Source organism: Peromyscus eremicus, chromosome 1, assembly GCF_949786415.1.
Source record: "Peromyscus eremicus chromosome 1, PerEre_H2_v1, whole genome shotgun sequence".
Taxonomy (NCBI): Eukaryota; Metazoa; Chordata; class Mammalia; order Rodentia; family Cricetidae; genus Peromyscus; species Peromyscus eremicus.
Window position 1 is genome coordinate 189128353 of NC_081416.1, and position 9431 is coordinate 189137783.

Sequence of the window (9431 nt, forward strand, 5' to 3'; positions counted from 1 at the left end):
TTCAGATCAATTTTTATTCATATACTTGCCAAACCTTAGTGCTTAGATCAGGATTAAGTTACAAGCAATACAGAGCAGAGGTAGAGTCATCTTTTACCTGGACTCATTCACATACTCTTCACTGTCAACAAAGAACATTTCACAAGGGTGAAACAGGATGTGGCTCCCCTGACAAGCTCTGATATAACTTCTCAGTGTCTGTGTTAGCTGTCCCTAAAGGTCCTCACCAGGCTCACAGAGGAGATGATCTCATGATCTAATATTAGCATCTCATTCACCTGCCTCCACTGCAAAGTTAGAGAAATTCCTCTGAGACAGTTTCCAGAAACTCACACTTGTCCACAGACATAGATGTTTCCTGTATATGCATAACTCACTTGAATATTGAGTTTGACAGAATATTGACATTAACAGATTACCAGTGCCATGATGAAAACTCACAATCCTGTCTAGGATTCTAGAAGTGAGTTGTCAGTAATAGACTGATTATTAAACAATTCTGATACCCTGAAAATACAGTTTAATTCTCACTTGAGTTAAGCCATGTCTATGACTGTGTCTGAAAATTTCATTCAGTCAGGGGAATTAAGTTTGGGGTAGATATAGGAACTCATATTCTTTGCGACTCTATCATCATGAATATCTCTGCTTAGTCTGTTGTGCTGTCACTAACCAACTTTAATCTTAAGTTTTATTTTTCTCATGTGATCACTTAACAGATGTTGACATCACCTTTCATCCATAACTCTCATTAGCAGACAGCTGTTAAAAAACTCACTTGCTGGGTGCTGTTGGTTTAAAAAAACCTCAAACCTTTCATCCCAGCATTTGGGATGCAGAGGCAGGGGGATATCTGTGAGATTGAGGCCAGCCTGGTCTACAGAGTTAGTTCCAGAACAGCTACTACTATTAAACAGAGATACCTTGCCTCAGAAAAAAATCACTAACTTTCTAACAGGATTTTTTTCTCCCTGATGTTGACTCAATGACTAGGTCTGGTGATTTAAAATGCCACAGATATGCATCTGTGATTCTGTACCCTCAGCTTTCCTCAAAACGGCAACTATCTTTTCACCTGCCATAGCAAAGGACATACAGACTCCAGCATCAAAGACCCTTCCTGAGAGATGTTTGCCACAAGCATCAGGGATCAAGAATAATTACAAACTTATTGTTACCATCTTTTAAGGGAACACTGTAAATAATGATCTGAAAATTCTGCATCATGGGAAGAAGACAAGATCCCACAGGGGGTGAGAAAGAAATATTGAGTTATGACATATGAAGGACTGGCAGTCCTCTGTGGAAGTCCCATCGAATTCTTTTTTCCACCAGCAAAACAGATCTAGTTATTTCCTCTTTGTTATCCTCAAGAGACTACATCACTTAAGTTAGTAAAGAAATGAAATGAGACAAATGGATGATAAAGATGTCATGGATCATAAGAAAATGGCAATAATCCACACTGAATGTTATTGTGTCCTCTGTTCAATCACAGTCTGACACTGTGTACATGCCCATGTCTCATGCCAATGGGTAGTTATATTTTGTAGTAAGGTGTGGTTTATTTAGAGTGTTATTGGTCACAGGAAAAAAAGAAAAAAGAGTAAGTATACAAGAAACACTGGAGGTTCTCATATCTCCTGACAAAAGACAGCCTCAGCAGCAGATGCTGTGACAGGCCAACTCTACCATGTCTCTAGCTGTCAGATACACCACTGCTGCCCAAATCTGTTAAAAACTACAGATGATGTTCTCATCAGAGTTTTCTCCATTTCTTCCCACATTTGCAAATCCACAGAACCCTCAAGGACAGTATTTGGTTTGAGATAAAATGAGAAAGAGCATGCAGAGATAGGGATATTTGTCTTCCTGATGACAACCATTGACTGGGGGATGGGGAATAGCAAATATCTTTACCTTGCATTTAATTGATACAGATAGATATAAACACTATGTTTCTTTTTTTCTTTGGACAATTTGTTTTTCTTCTACCAAGATCTCTCTGTGTTAATCATTAATGTATTAAATAATTCTGTAATTCCTGGGATACAGTGAATTTTGTTTTTCATTTCTTTTCATGATTTATACACTAATGTTCTCAAATATTTTCTTAACAAGGATTTTATTCTCTTTTTGCTGTTTATATTCTTATTATATTTATTTCTTTGTTTTGAGGAGGTGCTGTTTTTTAATGATTTTGGAGGTTACAGGAAAACTGTTCTCTCCATTCACATGAGGACCACCAGAATTGAACACATGATCAGGATGATGATTGATTCAGTGAGTAAGTTTTGGTGAATTTCTTTTCTCTCTGGTTTTTCAGACACTCTTCAAAACATTGGTGTCAGCTCTTTAAAGGTTTGGGAGAAGTCATCAAAGGACCCATCCAGTCCTGAGATTCTTGTGTAAGGACCATTTTTATTATGCTTCTTCAGTCTTCTATAATTGCTTATACCTTTTGGACTATTCATATCAAGTCATATGTATATAGGAATTTATCTACTTATATATTTTTCACATTTTAGAACAGAAATTTCAAGATGTTTCCTAATAATTCACTGGATTTTACTGGGATCTGCTAAGACACCTGTTTTCACTTCAAATTTTAAAATTCTTGATCTTAGTTCTCCTTCAGTTTTACAAATGGCTTCTCTTAATGCAGAAATCTTGGCTCTAAGTTGTTTCCTTATCTTTTTTATCTAATAACTTATTTATTTTGAGACAGAGTCTCTCCATGTAGCCCTAGCTACCATCCACTTTTCTTCTGAGAACAAGCTGTCCTTGAATGTACAGAGATCCACCTGTCTCTGACTTGCCAGTGCTTGGATTAAAGCAGTGTCCTCCTTAAGTGTTGAACCACATCTTTCCATTGCTGCTAAGTATATGGGTAATGAGAGTCCTGACATCCCTTGTTGTGTTTTCACTTGCAGCGTGATGTCATTTTCCTTTATATCTTGTTAACTGTTTTACTAGCTATGTGTTTCCCGTTATCTGACTACCAGATGAGGGACAGGGTTTCTTCTCTGGCCATATCTCTCTAGACTCTAAACACCTCTCTTTTTAGAATGTCCATTTCTTTCTCTTCATTTGAAAATTTTCTGTTTCTTCATTAAACACAATCTCTCTGATAACTTTTAACTTAGTTTTGATCTCTTGATTGTATCCTAGAAATGTTGTGTTCTTTAAACACCTTCCTTTCCATTATTGGTTTTTAATCACTCAATGTTGAGTTCCCAAAATGTATTAAAATATTAAAAATAAATAGAGGGAATTTGAAGAAGTGTCAAAACCAGAAATCAGATCATAAGTTTTCTATATGCTTTCATTGCTTTAGAAAACATGACCACTTCCAGTTGTCCCTGTAAATAATGTTTCATAGCTTTAAATTGGATGTGATTCTCAAGACATACAGATACTAACACAAGAATAGAATCAGAGCAAGAAGAAGTAAGTTCTATTTAACAAGCTAATCACAAAACATATCAAGAAAACCTGAAAGTAATTGTTCTTTTTAGTCAGTTTATCTAGATCATAGTAATTTTTTTTTCAGAATTCTAAATTCTACAGGTATGTTTTTATTTAGCCTTTGTAGTTACAATGTGTTACCAAAAATTGACAAGCACATTGTATGAAGCAGGATAAACAGAATCTGAGTGAGTGTTTTTGCAAACTTGCCTAATATAGATGCATAAAAGCACATGCACTAATTAAACAGAAAAGTTTATATATGAACACATCAGTGTTCTGTGATGGCTGTCCACAATGTACATAACATTTTCAGGCATGGGGGGTTAATCAAGAACCATGTATGGTGCTTCAGTTTGTTTTTAATCATATCAGGTTCTGATAAATTTCTCATCCAGGGAAAAGAGTGGCTGGATGCTATAGAATAGTGACTCAGATAGGGACTCACAGCTGCAAAACACCCAGAGATAACTATGGGTTGTTTTTACCAGGAGATAGCTAGGATTAATCAAGAACACCAGAAACAGTTGAAAGAGACAAGGGATTACAGAAAAGAAAACAAATGTACTCACTTCATGAAGGATGGTCTTGATAGTCCTGGAGTAAGTGGAAGAATTTGTGGGAAGTTTTGGTAGTAGGCATGTGTTGCATTCTCTGTTTGGGGCTATACAGGGTAAGAACAGTTGATATGCTGGCACAGACCATGAGGCCCCCACATACAGCATCAAATAGAGGCAGGAACACAGCATGCAGAATTTTGCCATTTTTTTTCAAGAAAAACAGAACAGTACCTACAGTCTTGTATAATTATGTTTCTACCTTCCAATATGCAAGTCCCGTAGAGGAGATTATAAGAATTTATGAAGATGTTCAGAATGCAACAGAAGTATAGAAATAAACCACTATGCTGGAATGTTTTGTCTCTAATCTCTGCTCACCTGGAGTCCCTGTGTGCCAGTACCATGGAGGCCCATTGTAATGGCCTGGAAAACACTTATGAAGCTGCTACTTCAAATACATGTACTGCTGCCCATTTTTTCAAGGTAGAGAAACAGCTTGCATCCAAAATCAGTTACAAAAACTTTCAGCCTAAAAGCATCCATGGTCTGCAGCAATCCTTTGTAAAGCAGAGTTAAGACAAAGGCTTGAACCTGGATGAATGGCAACGGAGAAAACGTGCAGTTAGTGTAGTGCTTGACTGCTGCTTTGATGGTTTCTTCAACTGCAGTTTACAATATTTCCTTTGTGCTTACACATAAATGCTCAGCCTACAATTATGGGGCCTAGAGCTATTTTTTTACATCTTGTGTACACATGAACATAAACTTCTATTTTCAGGTCACTATAAGTCATGGGTGATTATTTACAGCAACTAACAGATACTATAATGTGAGAGCAACTTGCCCCATAGTGAATCATGTTCAACCTTGAGTTACTACATGTAAACCTGCATGGTTTCAAATAGTCTTTCCCAGGTAAACGTGAGGAATATAGGTGTAATGTGTTACAGAACTGTTAAAAAACATGCCATGTATTTTGCACAATAAACACAAATACACTTTAAAATATTGAGTGTGAGAAAAATAATCTATCTTTGGTCTCAGATCACACACAAAAATATTAATGAATACTAGCAAAATATAAAAGTATTGGCTATTAATATATGAGTGGAGAAAATTTTAATATAGAAGATGTATATGCAAAACTTTTGTGTCAAAAATGAAAGTTAATTGTCTAAACTGGGAAGAGTTCAAATGTAGACTCTTTTAGACAATTGCTTAGGATCATTTTAAGTTCACAGATGAATTTTAGGATGTCAAAAAGTTTTCCACATCCATCTTATACATATCCAAACTCATCACGTTCTACTTCTTACACCATTGGTCTTTAATTTCCATGTAATTTTAATATTTTGAAAACTGACTGCAGGACACAGCTAACATCAGATGGACAGCATTTCCTTAACTCTCCTTATCTACATTTATAGAGAAAATGACCCAAGCAACCCCACACTATGCACATTTGTTGAAGAGATTCAAAAATTTTCTCAATTAATTTTGTTTTACTTAAATTTATGTAAAGACATCTTTCCATTAACATATGGACAGTCATTCTGGGAACAATTACATTAATCATAGACATTAATGCTAGTTTTTATTCCATGTACAAAACCATAATGCACACTACCAACACCAATATTAATACGTTTAATGATTCTTATATTGCTAGTTAAAAAGCAGATTATTAACATAATATTATGTTTCCAAGTGTACTTTGTTTTGTTTCACCTTTTTTTGGAAAATTTAAAACATTTAATTAGCAAATACTGCATATAACAACGGTACAATGGGAGGGTTTGGGATTGTGAATTTGGTATTCTAATCACTACAATCACATTCAGTAATATCTCTATCACCAACCACAGTGACCACTTTGCAAATGAGCCCTAAGTTCAACAAAATATGTACTTTATCATCGTTCAGTAAAAAATAATGATTATTGATTGCATTCATCCTCTTTTTTTCTGCTCATTCATACTCTTCATAATTGAAAGATTAAATCCTTTTAGGATATTGGGAGTTCACCTTAAACCACTGTTTTCTTTACCCCATAAGTCCTGTCACTATAGAATATATTAAATATTTGCAGAATTCAGCAATGTTAAATATCCAGAACAACATGTATCTTTGCTGACTAACCCTATTCCTCAGTGGTGTCTTTACAATTCTGACATACACACAGGTTCAATCCACACTCCCATTTTGATAGGGCCACTGACCCACACTCTTGACACAGGATTTCCTTTATGAACTTTTGTTGTGGGCTATCTTTCTGTATGCTGTGAATAAGTGTTGCTCCCATTGGTTAATAAGTAGACCTGCATTGGCCTATGGCAGGGTAGAGTGGAGTCAGGTGTGAAATCCAAGAGATACAAAGAAGAAAAGCAGGGGGAGGGCAGGTGCTGTGAGCCACTGCCAAGAGAATCAACACATGAGAGAACAGGTAGTGCCCCAAAGCCATGTGGCAACACATAGATGAATAGGAATGGGTTGAGTTAAGTTGAAAGAGCTAGCTAATATAAACTAAAGACATAAGCCATACAGTTTGTAATTAATAAAAGCCTCTGAATGATTATTTTATAAGTGACTGTGGGACCATGGGTAGGACAGATTCATCCCCACATTAGGGCTGGGAAGGACCAGAGAAACTTCTGGCTACATTTGATCCCCAACACTTTAGAAAGAATTTCCACCCAAAACCTGAGAAAATTTTAAAAAGGGTTCTAAAATAGAGTGAAGAGTAGCTTTCTAGTTGTGTCTCTCAGGCAAGCCATAATACAAAGATGCCTCAGCATGGAGGCTTGAGCTACAGTATAGTGTGTTCAGGGCATGTGTGCTTGACCTACAGCATGGCAGATTCCCACCACTGTACACGGAGATGTCTCCAAGCCATGCAGTGCACTGCATGGTGGATTTGGCTTTTGCTAGTACAGACAAAGAAAATGGGTTTCTGGGCTGCACACTGCTTGATGGAGGCATAGACCCACTGCTCCCTAGAGTTGGTGGTAAACATAGCTCTGCCACGTTAAGAAGCCAAGAGGAGTGGAGTCAGCACCCAAGTCTGCTCCTTTGGTCCTAGCCACACTGCAGTTTAAAACAATGGTCTGAAGATATAGACAATCATAATATGTATGAGATATATATATATATATATGTATATAATATTTAAATAATTAACTTAAATCGCTAAAAAGGAGAATAAAGTAATACAAAAAACTAAGCCACACAAAGATGGAAATTACACTGCCAGTCTGGAATGTGTTGTCTTTGGGACTTTTTTTTTTGGGGGGGGGGTTGTTATTTCTTTAAAATTTATTGTAACTTAAATTTTTCAACACAACACAATTCACGAGGCTTTTAACTTCTAAGGTGTTAAAGCATTGTATTAAAGACGTTAATAAAAATTATACCCACTTAAATATGTTTGCAGATATATTTTTTTAAAGGGGAAATAGTATGTCAATGATGTGCTACTAATTACTAGAAACATTAAATCAGCCGAACACTGACTTTTTTTTGGGTGTGTGCATGTTTTAAAAACTTTGTAAGTTGTCAGAATTAAATGTAAGAAGTTTTTTGAGAGAGAACAGAAATCAGATAGTGAAAAGCTCACCTGCTTGCTAAGGTGCAGACTGTCCTGGTGACAACTTGCACACCTAGAACTGAGCTGCTGACACACAGTAGGAATGCTAGGTCAATCAAACAACAAAACTCTAAGGCTGACACATTGTACTGATAAAGGGGAAAACAACAGTTGACTAAAACTCCTAAGTCCTTTGCAACAGTAAGGAAAACTCTACAGACACCAGAGGAGAGACTCCAAAGTTCACTAATCTGGCAAGAGAATATACCACATAGGCCACTGTTAAACCACTACTTAAGAGCAACATGGCTGACATGCCTTAAAATACATACTTGTACTTCTGAAAGAAGTTTGGAGCTTCAAAAAGTTTGGACTACTCTGCCTTACTCAGCAAATTTCATCTGTGATAGTAAGACCTTGTTTAAACTCCTCAACCACAACCATTCATGTTGAAACGGACACACTGTACGTGGAGTTCTGCTGTGGGTATGCTGGTGTAATTATAGGCATAAGATGGTACCTATCACTGGGGTTTACCCTTGGGTCCCACACCTGCAAATTAAGATTTCATTCTTCAGGCTGTTACAATAGCCCTGGATTTGGTCCTTCCCATTTAGAAAATACCAAGAAAAATCTATGTACAAGAGTTGCTGCCATTGCATTTGGATAAAGCTGGCAAGTTCTTGCTACTAGCATAGCCCAAGAAACACCACCAAGGAAACATAATAAATTGGAATAGATGTTGTACTGTTTGGTCCACAGTTTGATGGCTCTCAGAGTTAACCTGAAGTTGTCAATGTTTGGTACTTGATGTAAAATCTCATCGGTTACCCTGCAACCATTAAGGCTCCTTATGCATCTTGTATCTAGGTTTTTTAAACAGACTCTCATTTCGTAGGTCCAAATCTTCTGGAATAGTCTGCAGGGCTAATCTTGAAAACAAAATATCAATCTCTATTCCATCAAAACAGAGTTTGATAACTGGTACAAATGCCTCTTCAACAGCTCTTAAGTCTTTTACTTCTTCTTGTAATTTCAATTTATAATACAATGAGGTGAAAAAGTCACTCCGATAAACATGTCTTGGTGCAACACACAATGCATCAATATCGGCACTTTTGTATGTACTCTTAGTCTGTAAGATCCAAATGTAAAAATTTTTCCTCCAACATTTTCAATTACAGATTGTGGAAGATTCTTGCTTTCACTGATTTCTCGTATCCGTTCTTTCACCAGGTTATTTAATTTTCCCAAAATTAAAATCCTGTGCTGCAGTTCCTCTTCTTCTTAAAAAACCCCAAAGGGCTTCAGAGTCTCATGAGTTTCTGTCAGTCTCCTTGGGGGCCGCTAAGCTGATAGGAGAGGGAATGCCACAGTGCCTCTGTTGGGGCTGCCTTTTTTGTGAAACCTGCTTGTAACTGGAAAAGGCATCCTCTCAGGTGCATGCACCACCCAGTCACTCACCACTGCCTAAGCTGATCCACCTAGGCGGGAGGGACCGGGCTGCCTCAGCCCTAGGGCCAACCCAGTCCCACAACTGGCCCCACAGCTTTAAGCGCTTCTCCTCCTTCCCCTTCATCCTAACATGGCGCCCAAGCGCTACCACAACAACATTCTAGAACCATCTTTGGGATTTTTAACTGGAGAGAGAGATTTAATTATAAAGGCTCCTCAGGCATACAACACTAGATCTTTTCTGAGTTACTGATCCCACTTCCAAAGTCTCTTTATCTGGGACATATGCCATAGGGAGGCAGCCAATACCTGAGATATGGCTGTGTGATTCCATGTGTTTCCCTCCAATTATCATCTCACCTGTG

The 9431-nt window shown here is 37.3% G+C and overlaps 2 pseudogenes; both read right to left on the reverse strand.

Moving 5' to 3' along the window:
* Positions 1-3739: 3739 nt before the first annotated feature.
* Positions 3740-4887, reverse strand: LOC131903635 (vomeronasal type-1 receptor 4-like; annotated as a pseudogene).
* Positions 4888-8035: 3148 nt separating this feature from the next.
* On the reverse strand, positions 8036-9042 carry LOC131894439 (poly(A) polymerase alpha-like; annotated as a pseudogene).
* Between the last annotated feature and the right edge of the window lie 389 nt (positions 9043-9431).